Source organism: Bufo gargarizans, chromosome 2 (assembly GCF_014858855.1).
Source record: "Bufo gargarizans isolate SCDJY-AF-19 chromosome 2, ASM1485885v1, whole genome shotgun sequence".
In the NCBI taxonomy this organism is placed as follows: Eukaryota; Metazoa; Chordata; class Amphibia; order Anura; family Bufonidae; genus Bufo; species Bufo gargarizans.
Window position 1 is genome coordinate 272,529,675 of NC_058081.1, and position 23,130 is coordinate 272,552,804.

Here is a 23,130-nt window from a genome sequence, read left to right on the forward strand (position 1 = left end):
CAGTGCGGGTTCAATGCGCTCACCTCCCGCATTGCACCCGCGCGGAAATTTCGCCCGTGTGAACTCAGCCTTAGACTGACTTACCCCATATTTAATAAGATTCAGCCCTTAGCAACCAGTCTGCATAAAACTGCAATTTTACTATTCAGTTAAGATGGCTTCCACTGCCCTCACCCTGAGGCTAATCCCGCCGGCCCTCACTAGCCAGTAACAATAGCCCCCCAAAAGTGTCAGTAACCAAAGCCCTCCCCCCTAAAGGGTTAATTTCCTGCAGCACAAAGGGGTCCTCTTACCACATGTTGCTTTCATTTATACACTGAGCAGATGGCAGATCTCCCTTCCCTGTTGTGCGCTGCTTCGGCTCTGCATTGTCCCAGTCTGCTGAGTGAGGGAGCGTCTGCCAAGTGCAGGGACAGGGAGAAGTGCACACAGCCCAGGCACTGTTATCAGCTGCTGGGGAGGACCTGGCTTTAATCATTTACTTACAGTCCCTGGCTGTCAGTAATGTGAGCCTGCACGCTGCGTGCTTCTGCGTCCTCCGTCCTTCAACACATAGACGGACCTGCATAGCAACCTGATTTTAAGCACAGGTAAAAGCAGGCAGTACAGGGAACAAAACTGTGGAATTAAGGGGTAATTGAATACACAGTGAAAAGTTTAAATAGGGCCACCACGGAGATATTAGTCACCACAATCCAATACTCAAAAAAATTATAATATGACAGTTATACTTTAACAACACCCAGCTAGTTTATAGCTCCTCCCAACCAGCTAGTTACATAGACATTCCCCTATCAATGCCCCTAACAACACCAGGCTAGTTTATAGCTCGATGCTGGTGTGTTATATGGCGAATGTTCAATCCATCGATGTTGCAGGATAAATCGCAGTACTTCTTGCTCAACTTCAAAGCGCGAGCGCCACCCCGGCCGGTAGCTGGCGTGCGCGCGAAGGAGCCAGTTGGTATGGGATTGTTTTTGGTCTCTGGAACTTACCGTAGGACCGTTGTGACATCACACTGCACGCTCCGGAATCCCATACCAACTGGCTCCTTTGCGCGCACGCCAGCTACCGGCTGGGGCGGCGCTCGCGCTTTGAAGTTGAGCAAGAAGTACTGAGATTTATCCTGCAACATTGATGGATTGAACATTTGCCATATAACACACCAGCATCAAGCTATCACTTCACCGGAAGAGGTACTCTCTAATAGCTTTGCTGTATACCCCCTCTTTATTTCAGCGCTGGTACCGCCATTTATTTTATACATTTTTTGCATGTTTAATTGGATCGGGCTAGCCGACATCCATTTAGGTACCCAGCAGCGGCTCTGTTTACTAATTGTTTATAGAGTTAACTACCCACTGACAGCGCAGGTACAACTATACTATATAATTTATAGCTCCTCCCACCCAGCTAGTTACATAAACACTGCCCTATTACTGTCCCTAGTAACACCCAGCTCGTTTATAGCTCCTCCCACCAGCTATTTATATACTGTAGACACTACCCTATCACTGCCCCTAACAACACCCATCTAGTTTATAGCTCCTCCAACCAGCTAGTTACTTACACTCTCCCTTTATCACTGCCCCTAGTAACACCCAGCTAGTTTATAGCTCTTCCCATCAGCTAGTTACAGAGACACTCCCCTATCACTACCCCTAGTAACACACAGCTAGTTTATAGCATCTTCTGTCAGTTATTTACATAGACACTCCCCTATCACTGACCCTAACAACACCCAGCTAGTTTATAGCTCGTCCCACCAGCTAGTTAAATAGACACTCCCCTATCACTGCCCCTAGAAACACCCTAGTTTATAGCTCCTCCCACCAGCTAGTTACATAGACACTCCCCTATCACTGCCCCTACCAACAACCAGCTAGTTTATAGCTCCTCCCACTCAGCTAATTATATGGACACTACCCTATCACTGCCCCTAGTAACACCCTAGTTTATAGCTCCTCCCACTCAGCTAATTATATAGACACTCCCCTATCACTGCCCCTAACAACACCCTAATTTATAGCTTCTCCCATCAGCTGGTTACATAGACACTCCCCAATCATTGCCTCTGTTGATGCTTTGACACGACCATGGACAAAACATCACAGGAAATAACAAAGATTCAGGCACTTTCTCCCCAAGGAGAGATAGTACCCCCAAATAACAAAGATCTGCATGGACATGGTCATGTGACCACTGGTTAGAACAGAAGATAGGAGCTATAAAGGTAAAAGAAATTAATTACAAAATTACAGCTACTTTAATAAATAATTGTTTTAAAGGATGTTGATGGAAATCGGAATACCCCTTTCCTTTTATCATATTCCTGCACTTTATCCATCCTTCCAATCTTTCTTTGTATTTGCCATGATAGCAGTAATGATTACCCATCTAACTAGCATGTAGTTAAAGCAAATACATCAGAATATTTCAAGCAATGTCATTTTCATCTGTTTCGGAAAATATCTGCAACAAATAAAAGTCAGTCGTTATTATCAGAATCTTTTCAGGAGGAAACCTAATAAATAGTTCTCCGAGCTTTATGTATGTGATGTCAATAAACTAGTTACATAGATGTGCCTATTGTACACAGCGTGATAGCGTACTTATCCCCAACTGTGATGTGTTTTCTGTCAAGAGAAACAGTGTATTGATCTTCTCATATGTGTCTCTGTTATCACAGCCAGAACTCCGCGCTTTGACTTTTTGGTTCGACTTTGAATCGTGCTTTGAGTGGGAACTATTTTGCATATCCGTGAAAAAAAGTATTTTGACATTATTAAAATGTAAACAGATCACATTAGTGAATCATTTTGAGCGTTAAATGTAAAGACCTTTTTCCAGTTTACAATATGGCTTCATTGCTGAGTGATGGGCAGAAATAAGTACATTGGGGGAGGTTTATCAAACTGGTGTAAAGTAGAACGGGCTTAGTTGCCCATAATAACCAATCAGATTCCACCTTTCATTTTCCAAAGTAGCTCTGAATAATGAAAGGTGGAATCTGATTGGTTGCTTTGGGAAACTAGGCCAGTTCTATTTTACTCCAGTTTTGATAAAGCTACCCCATCTTTGGGTTGCCACCCATTTTAATGTAGCATATAAAAAAAACACATGCTGGTAATGAAAGGGGATTTTAGAAATACAATTTTTTGTGCTCAAAAAAGAAATTTACATGATCTACACCTATGGTATATGTTGAAAAGTGTTTAACAAATGTAACAGTATACAGCTATATTAGGGTATCATACTGTCTGTCTTGGTGACATTCTCTTTAAAGTGTATATCCTCAGAAAATGGCATATGATTTAATTACGTTTTTAGTCTCAGATATTTTTAAAAACTTTTGGAATTTTGTATTTTTATGAGACCATCTATAGTTATATCCAGTTTTTCACACTGTTCACTGGAGCACTCACGATAGGCTGATACTTCCTGTTTCCTGCAGCTCACCTATCAGCTTTGCTGTATAGAATGGGAAAGGATGTGCAGATGGTCTTTATTACAGAGTGTTCAATTTAATGACAGCTGTTTTGTGTATTGTTGGAGGTCTAGATAAGGCAGGACTATAGGCAACATTATACACTATACACACAATTAACCTCTATATCGAAATCTACCCTGTAACTACTTGGTCTCAGGCCTATAGCAACTACAAGGTGACGGTTGTCCAAGCCTATACAATTTTCTCTAAACTACCTGCACCTCTTAGGGCCATTTAGGAACCACTGAAGATCCTAAGCTGAGGCGGTTGCACCGTCTTTTGATTTCTCACACACACTATTGGTTATTGGTCTATGACACAACCTAACATGTTTAGACCTGATTGTTTTAACCCTTACTTTGCAATTGTTGCTACATACTATCCTATGAGGTGCTCTCTTTTAGTTTTCTAATATGGCTTTTTCCAAGGAAGGATTTTTTTTAAATAAAAAATAAATAACTACAATATTAACCCTTTAACCCATCATGATGTATCGTACATCATGAGCATTACCAAATGTATGGAGCAGGCTCACGCACAGAGTTCACTCCATATATGACTGATGACTCTGATCTTGGTCATTTAACTGGATGATTCCAATCCAGATTATTTAACCCATCAGATACAGCTGTCAATAGCAACCATGGTATCTCTGGCGTTAGACAGAGGGAGGGGGCTCCCTCTGCCCCCCAAGATAATTCACAGGGCTCTGGTGGGTTGTTTTGACAGCCTTGTGAAGGTTCTCAGGCCTATTAGGCTTCAAGATATAATTTAAGAATACAAGGGCACGCATAAATAATGCTTGAATATTTACTACTGTTTACTATTGAAGGCACTCCTCATTGAACAAAATTATAGGCCAACACTACTATTTCGGTCGAGAATGGAGCCTCCTGGATAATGCAATGTGCAATCCAGGACTCTCCATGCTCGTCAGCTCTGATGTCATGTGGCCATGAATGAGGTCTAAGTTTACACCGACCAATAATTTTGTTCACTGTGGAGTGCCTTAACTAAAGTAAACATATGTTCAAGAATTATTTTTGAGTGCCATGGTATTCATACATATTATCTTGGAGGCGTCTCTTCACCATTGAGCACCACAACACATCCCGGGGTGCTGACAATCACTCGTCATTGTCTTTCCTGTCAGAATCGCATAGACTGCTTTAGTATTCGATTGCAGTCTATGGGACAAGCAATCAGAAGATTGCATGTACAAATTCCCTAAGGGGACTAAAAATTACAGAAAAAATAAAATAAAAAAAACAAAATATTCAAAATTAAGATCACCCCCTTTCCCAATTTCACATTTAAAAATAAACCATAAACATATTAGGTATTGCTGCATTCAAAAATGTTCAAAATATAAAAATATAACAATATTTATTGCGCGATGAAGACCGTAACGGAAAAAATATTAAAATAGCCTATGAGCTGCCCATTACCCCTGATGAAGCCAGAGTGACTGACGAAATATGTTGGGTGGCAGTTAACAAGTTTTTAGAGGTCTAGCACTGGTGATTTATGTTATAAGTAATGTCAGTGAATACAACTGACTATATAGTGTATTGGCAGCGGCAATAGGAGGATCACTGTGGGTAGTGCACACCTTACAGTTCCTCAGTGCGGCATACACGTTAGACTAGGGACTAGTGCCAGCTAGTTTTAAGGCTGTCGTCAGGGGCGGATTGGCCATAGACCTTACAGGGAAATTTCCCGGTGGGCCGATGCCCAGGGGGCTGACTGGGCCCTCCTCACGGCTGGTCAGTGGAAGTTTTTGGGGATGTTATTTTGTGTATTTTGTATAATGTGCCGCAATGTGGTATTACAGGCCCTGCCTTCCATCAATTTAGCAGTTGAGTTTACTGAACAATATAGTGAACAAGAAGCTGAGAATATATAAAACAGATTGGTACACAGAAAATAAACCAACAGTGAATTTAACACAGCCTAACAAAAAACCAGTAAATATGATGTTTTTCCCAAAGTCCATTAAGCAGCCTAGCTGCACTTGTATGTTCCTCGACGAGTTCCTAGTTGGGGTGCACCCTAAGTATTGCACAATACTATTTGTAATCCACAGGTAAATGTCTGTCTCTTTAAATCATGCTTAGTAACATACTGTACATAGTATATTTGTAATCCACAGTTAAATGATGTCTGTCCCTTTGATTGCAGCTAATCCTTACTCCAGCTCCCAGTATATAACACCCTATGAGCAGCCAGTGATATAGGAAGGTGTCCCTTAGGGCTTTGCATTAGCTTGCAGCCCGTACACCGCAATGCAACTGTATTTGGATGTTATTGTCTGTCTAAATGCCACTTTACCAGTGTGGTGCAATGTGGTGCTTTATCTTATTTTCTGGTCCACTCCAGAACTGGATCCTACAGACACGACACTCCTGGGGTCATCGCTGCAAACCTCCCCTTCGTGCTGTGGACAGTCTCCACTGTGAGCCGGTCCATTCCCTTTCAGAATCTGCAGAGAAGATCTCTTCTGGTCTTCAGCAGCACCAAGCACAACATCCGTCTTTCTACTTCCTGCTCCTCTCAGGCCCCTCCTCCCGTTCCCAAGGAGAGAGTGTGATGCAATAAGTCATTTGCTAAGTGCAGTGTCAAACCTGCATATACAGCCTGCTATTACACTTGTAGGGGTACACAAACAGCCATAAATTATCTAATTACCAACTTTGCAAATCAAACAGGTTATTAATATTACTCTGATAGTCAGCTGCATGGTATCCTTTTCTGCCATCTACTGACCAAAGTGAGATATTGCAGCAATTATACCATTTACACATGCAGAGTAAGGCCGAATGCACACGGCCGTTTTTCACGGCCTGCTGAGATCAGGAGCGCACGGCGTCATTGGTTGCTATGACGCCGTGCGCTCCCTGCTGCCGCCGCAATACAGTAATACACTGGTATGATCTATACCAGTGTATTACTGTACTGTGGCGGCAGCAGGGAGCGCACGGCGTCATAGCAACCAATGACGCCGTGCGCTCCTGCTCTCAGCAGGAATCAAGCCTGTGGTTCCAGGGACTGCTCACGGCCGTGAAAAACGGGCGTGTGCATTCGGCCTAAGGCTGGGTTCACACAGGCGTGACAGATTGGCTCAGAATGCATTTAGAGTGCGCTCAGTGAAACTCGCACCATTTTGCAAGCAAGTTCAGTCAGTTTTGCCTGCAATTGCGTTCAGTTGTTTAGTTTTTTCCGCGTGGGTGCAATGCGTTTTCATGCGTTTTTCTTGATAAAAAACTGAAGGATTACAAACAACATTGCTTAGCAACCATCAGTGAAAAACGCATCGCACCCGCACATGCTTGCGGATGCAATGTGTTTTTCGTGCAGCCCCATTCACTTCTATGGGGCCAGGGCTGCGTGAAAAACGCAGAATATATAACATGCTGCGATTTTCACGCAACGCAAAAGTGATGCGTGAAAAACAACGCTCATGTACACAGCCCCATTGAAATGAATGAGGCCAGATTCTGTGCGGGTGCTATGCGTTTGCCTCACACATAGCACCTGCGCGGAAAACTCACCCGTGTGAAAGGAGCCTAATACATTAAAGGTTCCTTGCCCCACATCCTTACACCCAACTACAAAACGGGGCCACATTTAGTATATTTTCCAGGGCCACTTTAAGTTACCAGTCCACCCTGGCTGTAGTCACTCACAGCACTATTTATATTTTTTTGACTAAGCAATAAAAGTTATAGTTTACATTACATTTCCTGATATCTGGGGCAAGTATGGTAAATTAGCCCAGGGTGGCAATTGTATAATTATTCGCTGATTGTGTTACCTATCCCCAGATAGGGTCATGTTTTATTGTCGATTGGAGCTTATTATGGCCTCTTATTAGCCCTTACTGATGGCTCTATTGCATAGATAAGTAATCTCTACTGAGCCGACAGGCTGATTGGAAAATAGTGTAAAACCCAATCTTATTCAAAGTATTAAATACATTAGAAATCTCCCATCCTTTCTGTGACCTTCCTTGTTTTGTTGATGAGTATTTTCTCTCATGGTTTATAATGAGACTAGCAGAATCCAACATGAAAGTATTTTTCTCAATTCCGTTGTGATTTTTCCCAAGTCTTCCAAAGGCGTATGGCACAGACTCTCTAAGGAAGATAATCAAGTCTTTGATACACACATAAAACAAAATGAGGGTTTGCAGAACACTTTGACTTCTGTGAATGCTGGGGGTTATAAAAGGTTTTAAAAGCTTCATTAAAGAACATCTTTGACATATTTTTGGGATTAATCTGCACATTAGGCATAACAGTGTCAGACTGAGGTGCATAGGGACCACCAGTAACATTCATTCTGTGGGTCCACTGTATAGCTACATGCAAATATTACCTGACCCCCATTCGTAAATTCCTAAAACTGTGGAAAAGAAGTCTATTTAGAAGGGGTTGTCCATTTTTTTTTATATTGATGACCTATCCTCAAGATAGGTCATCAATATCAGATCAGTGTTGGACCTCCGCCGATCAGCTTTTTGAACAGAAAGCAGTGCTCGTACAAGCGCTGCCTTCTCTTCATTGTTTACCTGCTCGCTGCCACTACCACAGCGGTGAGCAGGTGTACTTACAGCTAAGCTGTCCCATTCACTTCTAAGGGACAGATCCTTCCTGTTCAAGTGAATAGGACCTTCGCGGATCTGATATTGATGACTTACACTGACGATAGGTCATCAATATAAAAAAAGAAGACACCTTTATGTATAAGCCTACTGCCCAGCCTGTGCCTCAGACTGTTCTGTTCTGGAGACCCTGTCTGTGTTATGGTAAGTGGCTCTTTCTTGCCTTGAACACATGCTCATACAGCAGGAGATAGCAGCAAGGCGCTACAAGATGATTGATTATGGGCGTTCCCATAGGGACTTCAAGAAGGTAGGTCCCTGGGGAAAGAGCATACTGCCCGGCCTGCCCTGTACCTAGAACTCATCTCAGTTACCTGATGCAACTATCATAATAAACTGAGTAGTTTGTAAGATAATCTATCCAGTTCTTATATGGATTCATAGACTGCCTATTTGTATGTAGTATAATCTACTAGTTCAGGGGTGGGGGCCCATCGGGAGAATTCACATGTTCCCCTGTGGGCCCGCCTGAGCCTTTTTAGAGATATGCTAAATACTCACTATTTCTGTGGAGAGACTCTTCTCCATCCACTCATCAGGACTGTACAGGGAGACTGCCTGGCAACTTGACCTGCTGACGGTTCCCATTGCACAGTTTCTCAACACAGCCTGGCCTATACAGGGCAATCAACACTTCAGTAGCCATGCCCATCGTTTCTCCATGGTGGGAAGGGCAACCTCTAAAAAAGACTGATTTGCTCTGGCTAGAACCGCGCAATGTGTACGGCTATGAACTCAGCTATGCTACTAAGGCCTTCCCCACCAATCATGGCAACCACCTCACTGTCACCATATTGGAAAGGGCATTGGCACAAAATTCCCCACCAGTCTTGGTGCCTGCAGCTAGATCTTCCTGAAGACACAAAAAACACCAGAAATCCACACCAATAACAGAATATGGTAACAGGTAACACTTACCATGTCTCTGAATGCCATGGCTACTGCAGTTTCTTGCCATAGAGTGTTAATAGACCATGCTGACTTCACAACTAACGTCCACTCTTTACTACTAGCACCTCTAAATAAAAAAATATGCGTTATTCAAAATCTATTAAAAGAGTCACACTTTTTATGGGAGGTGAGGTGACAAAAACAGCAATTCTGTCATTGTTTTTTAATTTCTTTTATAGAAAACCCTCACCTCATCCATTTGATGGCACCGGGGTCAGGACCTGTGCTCCACCATGATGACTTTTCACAGCATTGACTGGAAGCAGCAGGACCTGCGAAACGTCATCATGCTGGGGCACAGGTCACAGCGTGATTATATGGATGAGGTGAGTTTTTTATTTTGCACAAGCAGAGAAGGGGGCATTATTAATATTGGGGGACACTAATGGGGGCATTAGTAATTCTGGGGGGCACTAATGGGGGTATTACTATTACTGTCTGGAGGCACTAATGGGGCATTAATATTACTGGGGGCTCTAATGGGGGCATTATTCTGGGGGCACTAATGGGGGCATTATTATTACTGGGGTCACTAATGGGGACACTAAATTCGGACATTAATATTACTGAGGGGCACTAATGGGTCATTATTAATTTAGGGGGCACTAATGGAGGCATTACTATTACTGGGGGCACAAATGGGGGCATTATTCTGGGGGGCACTAATGGGGCATTAATATTACTGGGGGCACTAATGGGAAGCATGATCATTTCTGGGGGTCACTAATGGAGGCATTAATATTACCGGGGGGCACTAATGGGGGGCATAATTAATACTGGGAGCCACATTATGACATAGCGACTTAACACCCCATGTTAAGCCACGCCCCCTCAACCACACCCCCTTTAGGTGTTGCTTAAATTGGCCAGTATTTTTTGTTCTTAAAGGTGGCAACCCTATCAGTGGTTCATCTGTGAAGATGGCTGTTTGGTCCATGCGTCCATTTTTTGCCTTCCACGTGTCAACCATAATCCACAGGCTCTGCTCAGCTGAAAATTTATTTCCAGAGCATCTCCTATTAGTGGTCAGTGAAAAATCACTTACAGAATACAGATGCCTTCTATGTTGTGTCAGTGGTTTTCATGGACTGATAGACTTCCATGGGTGTGTTTGTTCCACAACACGGGCCAGGATAGAGCATGTACCCGTGTCTTTTTAACTGACCCATGGTCAGTGGAAAATCACAGATGTATTTACAGTATCAAATCACAGGGACCCAGACTCCCAGCATCCCTACTGATGAACTGTTTGAAGAGAAGGCAGCGCTCTCCTCTCTGTTTATCTGCTTACTGCAAGTATAATTGCTGCTCCTCTTTCCATTGAAGTGTATGGGACAGAGGAGCTGCAATTATACCTGCCCGACACTGATGTCAGCAGTAAGCAGATAAACAGAGAGGAGAGCGCTGCCTTCTCTTCAAACAGCTGATCAGTGGGGGTGCTGGGAGTCGGGTGCTGAGATCTGATATTGATGACCTATTCTGAGGATAGGTCATCAATATAGGAAACTAGACAACCCCTTTAACTGTTCTGACAATTTCCATCAGAGAACCTGTTGCTGCAGTGTGATCTCACAAGATGTAGCAAATCCATGTTATACAGTGGGATGCGAAAGTTTGGGCAACCTTGATAATCGTCATGATTTTGATCTATAAATCGTTGGTTGTTACGATAAAAAATGTCAGTTAAATATATCATATAGGAGACACACACAGGGATATTTGAGAAGTAAAATGAAGTTTATTGGATTAAGGCCTCTTTCACACTTGCGTTGTCCGGATCCGGCGTGTACTCCACTTGCCGGAGGTACACGCCGGATCCGGAAAAACGCAAGTGTACTGAAAGCATTTGAAGACGGATCCGTCTTCAAAATGCTTTCAGTGTTACTATGGCAGCCAGGACGCTATTAAAGTCCTGGTTGCCATAGTAGGAGCGGGGAGCGGGGGAGCGGCATACTTACAGTCCGCGCGGCTCCCGGGGCGCTCCAGAGTGACGTCAGAGCGCCCCATGCGCATGGATGACATGCGATCACGTCATCCATGCGCCTGGGGCGCCCTGACGTCACTCTGGAGCGCCCCGGGAGCCGCACGGACGGTAAGTATGCTGCTCCCCCGCTCCCCGCTACACTTTACCATGGCTGCCAGGACTTTAGTGTCCCGGCAGCCATGGTAACCAATGAGAAAAAGCTAAACGCCGAAATGACGTTTAGCTTAAGGCCGGATCCGGATCAATGCCTTTCAATGGGCATTAATTCTGGATCCGGCCTTGCGGCAAGTGTTCAGGATTTTTGGCCGGAGCAAAAAGGCCAGCATGCTGCGGTATTTTCTCCGGCCAAAAAACGTTCCGTTCCGGAACTGAAGACATCCTGATGCATCCTGAACGGATTTCACTCCATTCAGAATGCATTAGGATAATCCTGATCAGGATTCTTCCGGCATAGAGCCCCGACGACGGAACTCTATGCCGGAAGACAAGAACGCAAGTGTGAAAGAGCCCTTACAGAAAGTGTGCTATAATTGTTTAAACACAATTAGGCAGGTGCATAAATTTGGGCACCACAAAAAAGAAATGAAATCAATATTTAGTAGATCCTCCTTTTGCAGAAATTACAGCCTCTAAACGCTTCCTGTAGGTTCCAATGAGAGTCTGGATTCTGGTTGAAGGTATTTTGGACCATTCCTCTTTACAAAACATCTTAGTTCATTCAGGTTTGATGGCTTCCGAGCATGGACAGCTCTCTTTAAGTCACACCACAGATTTTCAATTATATTCAGGTCTGGGGACTGAGATGGCCATTCCAGAACGTTGTACTTGTTCCTCTGCATAAATGCCTTAGTGGATTTTGAGCAGTGTTTAGGGTCGTTGTCTTGTTGAAACATCCAGCCCCGGCGCAGCTTCAGCTTTGTCACTGATTCCTGGACATTGGTCTCCAGAATCTGCTGATACTGAGTGGAATCCATGCGTCCCTCAACTTTGACAAGATTTCCAGTCCCTGCACTGGCCACACAGCCCCACAGCATGATGGAACCACCACCATATTTTACTGTAGGTAGCAGGTGTTTTTCTTGGAATGCTGTGTTCTTTTTCCTCCATGCATAACGCCCCTTGTTATGGCCAAATAACTCAATTTTAGATTCATCAGTCCACAGCACCTTATTCCAAAATGAAGCTGGCTTGTCCAAATGTGCTTTAGCCCACCTCAAGCGGCACTTTTTGTGCTGTGGGCGGAGAAAAGTCTTCCTCTGCATCACTCTCGCATACAGCATCTCCTTGTGTAAAGTACGCCGAATGGTTAAACGATGCACAGTGACTCCATCTGCAGCAAGATGATGTTGTAGGTCTTTGGTGCTGGTCTGTGGGTTGACTCTGACTGTTCTCACCATTCATCTTTTCTGTCTATCCGAGATTTTTCTTGGTCTGCCACTTCGAGCCTTAACTTGAACTGAGCCTGTGGTCTTCCATTTCCTCAATATGTTCCTAACTGTGGAAACAGACAGCTGAAATCTCTGAGACAGCTTTCTGTATCCTTCCCCTAAACCATGATGGCGAAGAATCTTTGTCTTCAGGTCATTTGAGAGTTGTTTAGAGACCCCCGTGTTGCTACTCTTCAGAGAAAATTAAAAGAGGAGGGAAACTTACAATTGACCCCCTTAAATATTCTTTCTCATAATTGGATTCACCTATGTATGTAGGTCAGGGGTCACTGAGCTTACCAAGCCAATTTGAGTTCCAATAATTCGTTCTAAAGGTTTTGGAATCAATAAAATGACAACAGTGCCCAAATTTATGCACCTGCCTAATTTTGTTTAAACAATTATAGCACACTTTCTGTAAATCCAATAAACTTCATTTCGCTTCTCAAATATCACTGTGTGTGTCTCCTATATGATATATTTAACTGACATTTTTTATCGTAACAACCAACAATTTATACAGGAAAATCATGACGATTAACAAGGTTGCCCAAACTTTCGCATCCCACTGTATATACTGACTTTCACCAGGACTCATTCGCATGGGAGTGAGACTCCACCACTGCTACACAGATTGGCATATCAAACTCTAGAGGGGCAGAACAAGGGGGGAGCAGGAACATCAAACAAATTATGTCATGCTCGGAGAAGCATGTCAATTTGACTATATAAAAGGCTGTTTGACTATGCTAAAGGCGGTTTGAGGGGTGCTTTTTTAATGTTCACCCTATTGGCAAAGTTCTTGTTGCATATATAAAAAAATTATTCTTCTCAGCAATGCTGACACATATGAACATGGGACCAACACAGATGTCTTCAGCTGCACATGTAACAGGTCAGCCAGTGTCATAGGTACAAATCTGCTGGCAGATGTTCTTTAAAAGATTTTGAATAAAGCATATTTCATAAGCTGCTGCTGTGGCGAAGGGTCTAATATTAATTTCACGATTCTGATGAAATTTATTACTGTGTTTCACAGTTTCACTGAAATTAATTGGATTCATCACCTAGCCCTACTTTTAAACATGCAAGTTTTATTTTTACAGACTTTCAAATTAGTCGTTTTGTATCTGTCTTTTCATCCAATACATATTTTAATAATAATAAAAAAAAAGCAAAACAAAGGAATACATAAGGTGATTTTCCAGATTTAAAAAAGAAATGGCCTTTTTTTAGACAGTTAACGCACTGGAGTGCTGTGACCCCTTTACTGTAGTGCCATCTGTGCCCGTATGGCAGCACCTAGTACTGCAACCCAACCACAGCTCAACCACATTCACTTGAGGAGGCTGATCTGCAGTACAAGACAGAGCCACACAGACGTTGGTCTCACTAGCCGGTAGTAGGTTGGTCTATCTAGACCTGTAGTGTCACAACAACATGCCACAGCTCTCTGCTACGTGTAATGCAAGGCCCCAGCCATAGTATTGAGACCCAGCCATGGCACTGTGACACCACTCTCTCTACGTCTGTGTTACATACGTTTTCTTCTGCGGATCCATCGCAACAATGCCTGTCCTTGTCCACAAAACGGAATAGACTTGCGGACATACGGATACAGAATGCACACTGATTCATTTAGCTTTTTTATGTGGCCCCATTGAAATAACAGTTCCACATACAGGCAGCAAAAAGCAGCAAAAAAATAATATAAACGGAATGGACAGGGACAAAAAATAAGTTTGTGTGCATGAGCCCTAATTCAACATATTAGCCCAACCAGGTTGACCCACCACTACCATTTCCTTACAGAGTCTGCTCTGAAGTATAACTATATAATATAAGTATATAACACTATTATATATACAAACCGGATTCCAAAAAAGTTCGGACACAAATTGTGAATAAAAACTGAATGCAATGATGTGGAGATGGCAAATGTCAATATTTTATTTGTACTAGAACGTAGATGACAGATCAAACGTTTAATCCGAGTAAATGTATCATTTTAAAGGAAAAATACGTTGATTCAAATTTTCACAGTGTCAACAAATCCCAAAAAAAGTTGGGACAAGTAGCAATAAGAGGCTGGAAAAAGTAAATTTTAGCATAACGAAGAGCTGGAAGACCAATTAACACTAATTAAGGTCAATTGGCAACATGATTGGGTATAAAAAGAGCTTCTCAGAGTGGCAGTGTCTCTCAGAAGCCAAGATGGGTAGAGGATCACCGATTCCCACAATGTTGCGCAGAAAGATAGTGGAGCAAAGACTTTGCATCTATCATCATCAACTGTGCATAACATCATCCGAAGATTCAGAGAATCTGGAACAATCTTCGTGCGTAAGGGTCAAGGCCGTAAAGCCATACTGGATGTCCCGTGATCTCCGGGCCCTTAAACGACACTGCACCACAAACAGGAATGCTACTGTAAAGGAAATCACAGAATGGGCTCAGGAATACTTCCAGAAACCATTGTCAGTGAACACAATCCACCGTGCCATCCGCCGTTGCCAGCTGAAACTCTACAGTGCAAAGAAGAAGCCATTTCTAAGCAAGATCCACAAGCTCAGGCGTTTTCACTGGGCCAGGGATCATTTAAAATGGAGTGTGGCAAAATGGAAGACTGTTCTGTGGTCAGACGAGTCGAAGTTCTTTTTGGAAATCTGGGATGCCATGTCATCTGGACCAAAGAGGACAAGGACAACCCAAGTTGTTATCAACGCTCAGTTCAGAAGCCTGCATCTCTGATGGTATGGGGTTGCATGAGTGCGTGTGGCATGGGCAGCTTGCATGTCTGGAAAGGCACCATCAATGCATAAAAATATATTCAGGTTCTAGAATAACATATGCTCCCATCCAGACGTCATCTCTTGCAGGGGCCCTGCATTTTTCAACAAGATAATGCCAGACCACATTCTGCATCAATCACAACATCATGGCTGCGTAGGAGAAGGATCCGGGTACTGAAATGGTCAGTCTGCAGTCCAGATCTTTCACCTATAGAGAACATTTGGCGCATCATAAAGAGGAAGGTGCAACAAAGAAGGCCCAAGACGATTGAACAGTTAGAGGCCTGTATTAGACAAGAATGGGAGAGCATTCCTATTTCTAAACTTGAGAAACTGGTCTCCTTGGTCCCCAGACGTCTGTTGAGTGTTGTAAGAAGGGGAGATGCCACACAGTGATGAAAATGGCCTTGTCCCAAATTTTGGGGGATTTGTTGACACCATGAAATTCTGATTCAACATATTTTTCCCTTTAAAATGGTACATTTTCTCAGTTTAAACTTTTGTTCCGTGATTTATGTTCTATTCTGAATAAAATATTAGAAGTTGGCACCTCCACATCATTGCATTCAGTTGTATAGTGTCCCAACTTTTTTGGAATCCGGTTTGTAATATCAATGTTGTAATACCCAGCACAGCTATCAGCATTCAGGCATGAATGAGCAGATGAATACACTGACCTATGTGTTTTGTGCTATTTTTATGTACAGCAGCACATGTATCGAAGATTAAATAGATATCCTCTTATTTTGCCATTTAGATTGGATCAGGAGACTGTCAGTAAGCTGCTGATTATGATTTGGTTTTTCCACTGTGTCTTTTACACGACCAAGTCACATTATTATGACCACTTCCTACTTTCAACATTGACAGCATGTAGCTCATGTAGGAAGTTATGTGTCATCTGCTGGTTTGGTGGGCAGGGGCGCATGGCCAATGAGGCGAGGTGAGGCAATTGGTTGTGGGGGAGGGGGCAGCAGAAAAGCCATGGGCAATAAGTGCTTCCATTGTGGAAACCCTCACCTCTACATATTTAACTGCATCAGTGGGGTACTGAAGCAATGTTTCCCTACCTGTAGCCCAAACTGTGCCTGTAATTTGCCCACTGGCTTCTGGTATTGCTCCCATGGCACAGGTAGGTGAGTGTTAGGTCCCGAGCTACTTGAGAAACCTTGGCGCGGTGCTCGTGCTCAGACATGTCCTACACCAGGGGTGGCCAACCTTACATACACAAACAGCCAAAAAAAAAAACATATGACTACCAGGAGCCATAAGCTATACATTTACACACAGTCACCGTATTTTTCACACTAGGTTTTAACAAAGAAAAATAAGATTACATTTTTTTTTTAATCTGATCTGAGGTCTGCTAAAAAATATTTATTTCTTATTGTTCATTAGCAGAGAAAAAAAATGGAAAATATATTTTTCATCAGACCTCAGATCAGACTCCTAAATCAGATCCCCAATCCTCATCTGACCTAAAATAAGATCCCCAAACCTCATCTGACTTCCAAATCAGACCCCCAAAATAAGCCCCAATGCTTGGATCAGACAACACAAATCAGACTCCCAGTGTCAGACCCTCAGTACTCAGATCTCCCCCCCCCCATGCTCAGATCTCCCCCTTCTCAGATTTGTCCCCCCATGCTCAGACCTGACCAACCCATGCTCAAATCTGAACCCTCATGCTCAGATCTTCCCCCTCATGCTCAGATTAGAACCCCATTGCTCAGATCTGGACCCCCCCGTGCTCAGATCAGACCCCTATTGCCCAGATCAGGACCCCCCCATGCTCATATCAGACCCACATGCTCAGTTCTATAATAAAGAAAAAAATCTCTTCCCTTCCTGATCAGGCATTGGGCTCTTGCTCGAGCACCTGCTACTCTGCAGGTCTGACACGCTCTGTGACCTGATGAGCACAACGTCAGGTCATAGTATTTCTCCAGGTACTACGTTCACACACTGTGTGCATCAGGACGTAGTGTAGAGTGAGCTGGATCAGCAAAGTAATAACAGTGTCCGATCAGGAAAAGGGATCTGAGCATAGGGTGGAGAGTGAGCCGGCCTGACTGCTTCCCGGCTCCACAGCTAGAGCCGCACTTGAAGAAGCAAAGAGCCGCATGTGGCTCAAGAGCCACGGGTTGGCCACCCCTGTCCTACACCGTAGGACATGTTGGCTAATTTCTCAATTCTAAAATCAGTTTGAGGGTTTAGTATGACCGCAGAGTGCACCTGTCTTTGCTATTATTTTGTTATTCTGTCTCCTTCTTAGCCTTAACATACCCCTCCTTCCTTCCCTTCTCCTTTTTTTTTTTTGCACCATTCCCCTCCCCCCCGTCCTTTTCCCTTACCCTTTATATCTCATGTAAGGTGAATTGACTCATGATACTGCTCCATTTCTTTATTGTGTACAGTTTCTTTCCATTATTCTGTACTGTATTGAATATAAAAATGTCAATAAAAAGATATTTGACAAAAAAAGAATTAGCTACTCATATGTTTAAAATATGCTAAACAGTTTTACACCGCCATCCATTACCTGGTTACTCTATTTTTTTTTTTTTTAAGTATTAGCTACAAGTGGGGTGCATTTTACAGAGATTTTTCAAAAAGAGGATATGTAGATATATACCAATCAGTCATTAAGTTGAAACCACTGACAGGTAAAGTGAATAATATTGATGATCTCATTGTCAATGGGTTGGATTTACACTCCGCAACATTGAAATTGCAATACCAAGAAGTACAAGCCGTAAAGTTATGCAAATCAAGGATGTAGCAGGTGTCGCTAAGATCTGCAGGCATCGCTAAAATCTGGAGAGTGGTCTAGAGATCATGTGGGCAACGCCATGTTGAGGCCTTCACAAGGGAACGTTACAGTGATCCTACTCTGGGGCATCTGGGGCATCATAGGCTCCGGTATCTTCATATGTTCGGCTCAACTGGGTGGAGCCTGCTGGCGTCTCCTTCTCCCAGGCTGGAGCGCTGGCCAATCGCAGCGCACAGCTCATAGCCTGAGAGTTTTTTTTTTATCTCAGGCTACGAGCTGAGTGCTGCAATTGGCCAGCGCTCCAGCCTGGGAGAAGGAGACGCCGGCAGGCTCCACCCAGTTGAGCCGAACATATGAAGATACCATGTCTGTATGCTTAGTTTAGATTTTTTATTCTAGTGAAAGGTCCTTTTAAGTCTTTCTTGATAAGTTTTCACCATTCTGTAGTCAGTCTTTAGACTCATTCTGTTCTATTAATTTTTTTTTTTTGTAGTTGAGGTCTTCATAACTGAACACACTCCAGATGTGTCCTCAGTAGAGCTCTTTACAGTTGGACTACAATCCTCCTCTTTCTACCGGTTATATTGTGTTCCCTTCTGCATCAGAGGCTGTGTTAGGAGGCTCCACTGCAGAGTCTGTCAAAAATACAGGACAAAAAAGCACAGCATGCTAAAGCATCCAAAGTGGAATTCGATCCAAAGTTTAGGAAAAATGCGATTCACCACAAAGCCTAATTTCTTTGCGATTCATGGTAACGAATAATTTTTTCTAAAATGGCGGCTAGAGTTGTCTTAGACAGAACAGAAAAGAGGTAGAGGCAGTCCACTCCTCTCTTGAGTGGAACAGACCTGCCGAAGGACTTGCGCTTAGCGTGATGGGGTCACTGCGCGCTCCCAGCGTGATCATGTGGTGACGTCATCAATTATTATTTTTTTAAACCAAAAAAGCCATATTGCATGGCCATTAGACAGGTACATTTTCTCTAAGCAGCTGTTAAAAACAGTCCCATTGATTGATACTTCATCTCTAGTCATTGGAAAGAGGCAAACAGGCAAACCTTACCTATCAAACATTCTCCTGTGTCACTTACAAACCTATTAAAGTGAATAGGGGCCAGAACAGATCATTGTGGTATACCACTAGTCATTAGTCCCATTAGCTACCACATTCTGATGACTATCCTTAGGCTAACTGCAAATCCACTGAAGTGTCCAGGGATTAAGTCCAATTTTCAATAACTTTTAAGGCTTTGCTGAAATCCAGACAGACAATGTCCATGGCACCACCTTAATCCACCACATTGTAATGTAGTCAAATAAATCCGTGAGATTACTTTACCATGATCTACCTTCAATATAATCATGTTGTTTTGGGTCCAACAAGTTCCTTATATGTTGACATGGACATCCAGCAGAACTGTGAAAACATTTCCAGGTGCTGTTCTAGTAGTATAAAAGACTATCCACTCAAGCTCATTAACTCTTTTCCTACACTAAACCCACCTTAGGAGCACTTATCCTTGATGAAGACATAAGTGCGAGGGCACACCAAAAGAATTTAAAAACAAGCAGGACACAGAACAGGTCTTTTGAGAATGAAGAAAAAGAATATTAACCCCTTCAGGACCCTGCCATTATACACCTTAAGGACCAGGCCATTTTTTTCAAATCTGACATGTGTCACTTTATGTGGTGATCACTTTAAAACGCCTTTACTTATCCAAGCCATTCTGAGAGGCGTACATAAAGGGGTCGCAGTTGCGACCGGGCCCGGCACCCCAGGGGGGCCCGGCCGCCTGCGGACCCCTGGAGCCCCTGCTGCAGCTCCGTCTCAGTCTGGCACCCATGATCCATCCGTCACATAAGTTGCCCCCCGGGCCCGCCCTCGCTCCTCCTCCTTCCTTCCTCCCTCCCTCCCTCCTTCCTCCCTCCTCCTCCTTCCTCCCTCCTTCCTGCGGTCACTCACGTCAGCGCCGGCGCCGGGCCCGTGAACTCCTGCGAAACCTGTGCGAACTCCGGTGCAGGCACCCCCCCTGGAGTGGTAGATGACGCGGGAGGGGGGGGTTTAGCGGCGGCAATCTCTGGCAGGAAAAGCCCGCAGGGCCGCATCAACAGGGCACACTGAGGCCCCCAGCTCCTCATGCATCCCCCCTGGCAGATGACCCCTGCCAGGGGGGGTGCCTGGGGGCCTCAGTGTGCCCTGTTGCTGCGGGCTTTTCCTGCCAGAGACGAGTGCCAGTGACTGTAAACCCTACCCCCCCCCCCCCCCCCCGTCATCTGCCAGGGGGAATGCCTAGGGGCCTCAGTGTGCCCTGTTGCGGGCTTTTCCTGCCAGAAACGAGTGCCAGTGACTGTAGTCTGTAAACCCTCCCCCCCGGTTATCTGCCAGGGGGGATGCCTGGGGGGCTGGGGGCCTCAGTGTGCCCTGTTGCTGCGGGCTTTTCCTGCCAGAGACGAGTGCCAGTGACTGTAAACCCTACCCCCCCCAGTCATATGCCAGGGGCCATCTGCCTTGCTTTGATGGGATTGCCAGATTGGGGCCTGGGCTGATCTGATCATCTGAGGGGGTCTTTGAAAGCAAAGACGGTCTTTGCTTTCAAAGACCCCCTCAGATGATCAGATCAGCCCAGGCCCCAATCTGGCAATCCCATCAATAAATTCAGGCTGCCCCAGGGCCCCACTGCTGCAGGTCATTGTTCTCAGCAGAAGGCCCGGGCCCCCTACTGAAATAGTCAGACTCTGTAAAGCAGCTGGCCTACTGCTGAGAATAATGACCTGCAGCAGTGGGGCCCTGGGGCAGCCTGAATTTATTGATGGGATTGCCAGATTGGGGCCTGGGCTGATCTGATCGTCTGAGGGGTCTGCTTTCAAAGACCCCTCAGATGATCAAATCAGCCCAGGCCCCAATCTGGCAATCCCATCAAAGCAAGGCAATTCGGCTGATTGATCTGGTGGCTGATGGGGGGGTCTTTGGGCTGATGTAAGGTCTGATGGGCATGGGGGATGGCTGGGGGTCTTTGGGTTGATGATTGATCTGGTGGCTGAGTGGGGGGGTCTTTGAGCTGAACTGAGGTCTGATGGGCATGGGGGATGACTGGGGGGGTATTTGGGCTGATGATTGACTCAGACGGGATCTGGTGGCTGAGTGGGGGTCTGATGGGGGGTCTTTGGGCTGATCTGAGGTCTGATGGGCATGGGGGATAACTGGGGGGTCTTTGGGCTGATGATTGATCTGGTGGCTGAGTGGGGGGTCTGATGGAGAGGTCTTTGGGCTGATCTGGTGTCTGATGGGGGCTGACTGGGGGTCTGGGCTGATCTGAGGTCTTATGGGGGCTGACTGGGGGTCTGATGGGGGTAGGAAACTAAGATGTCTGTCAAACTCTGCAGAGATGAGAGATGGCTGAAATAAATCATCATGGTGGTCTGGTCTGAATGGAGAAGATGAAGAAAGGGAGCATCTACTGTACATCAAAGGAGACGTCACTGGATGTAAGAGGTATGGGCGCGATATATAGGTAGGGCTGTGTGTGGGTGTGGCTTGAGGGTGGGCGGGAACACAGGGGCCCCATAATCTCCTATTGCCCGGGGAAGTGCCCCTCTCGAGACCAGGCTCTGGATCCGCCACTGGGGGGGGGGGGGGGGGGGGCGGCAGCGGGTGGCCCATGGATCAGTTTCGCACAGGGGCCCCATGGATTGTGTGTATGCCACTGCATGTCACATTTGAAGATGCCCTAATGCACCCCTAGAGTAGAAACTCCAAAAAAGTTACCCCATTTTGGAAACTATGGGATAAGTTGGCAGTTTTGTTGGTACTATTTTAGGGTACATATGATTTTTGGTTGCTTTATATTACACTTTTTGTGAGGTAAGGTAACAAAAAATAGCTGGTACTATTTTAGGATGCATATGACTTTTTGATCACTTGGTATTAAATTTTTTGTGATGTAAGGTGACAAAAAATGGCTTTTTTGACATAATTATTTTAATTTTTTTTACGGTGTTCACCTGAGGGGTTAGGTCATGTGATATTTTTATACAGCAATACCTAATATGTAAACTTTTTTATTTATTTAAATTTTACACAAAAAAATGCATTTTTGAAACAAAAAAAAATCATGTTTTAGTGTCTCAATTTTATGAGAGACATCTTTTTTTTGGGGGGGCGATTGTCTTAGGTAGGGTCTCATTTTTGCAGGATGAAATTACGGTTTGATTGGTATGATTTTGGGGTGCGTATGACTTTTTGATCGCTTAATATTACACTTTTTGTGATGTATGGTGACAAAAAATATCTTTTTTACACCGTTTTTATATTATTATTTTTTTACAGTGTTCACCTGAGGGGATAGGTCATGTGATATTTTAATAGACCTGGTTGTTAAGGACATGGCGATACCTAATATGTCTTTTTCACTTTTAACACAATAAAAGCATTTTTGAAACAAAATAAATCATGTTTTAGTGTCTCCGTAGTCTGAGAGCCATAGTTTTTTTATTTTTTAGGAGATTGTCTTAGGTAGGATCTAATTTTTTGCGGGATGAGGTGACGGTTTGAATGGTACTATTATAAGGGGCATATGCCTTTTTGATCGCTTGGTGTTGCACTTTTTGTTATGTAAGGTGACAAAAAATGGTTGTTTTAGGACAGTTTTTATTTTACCTAATATGTCTGTTTTCCTTGTTTTTTTTTAATATTTTTTCTCTACAATTTTATGTGTTTTATTTTGGGAATGGGGCTTTTTTTTTACTTGAAACTTTTTTATTTATTATGAAAAACACTTTTTTTTTTACATTTTATTTTTGTCCCACTCTGGGACTTCACCTTCTGGGGTCTGATCCCCTCTGCAATGCATTACAATACAACCTTAGTATGAGCTGAGTAGTAGTTATGAGCACAATGCCATTTTATTAACACAAATTTATATACATCTTCAAATAACAGATATCATCAGATCATTGCATTGTAACAGTTTTCCACAACTATCAATGATACATATAATATATATATATATATATATATATATATATATATACAGTACAGACCAAAAGTT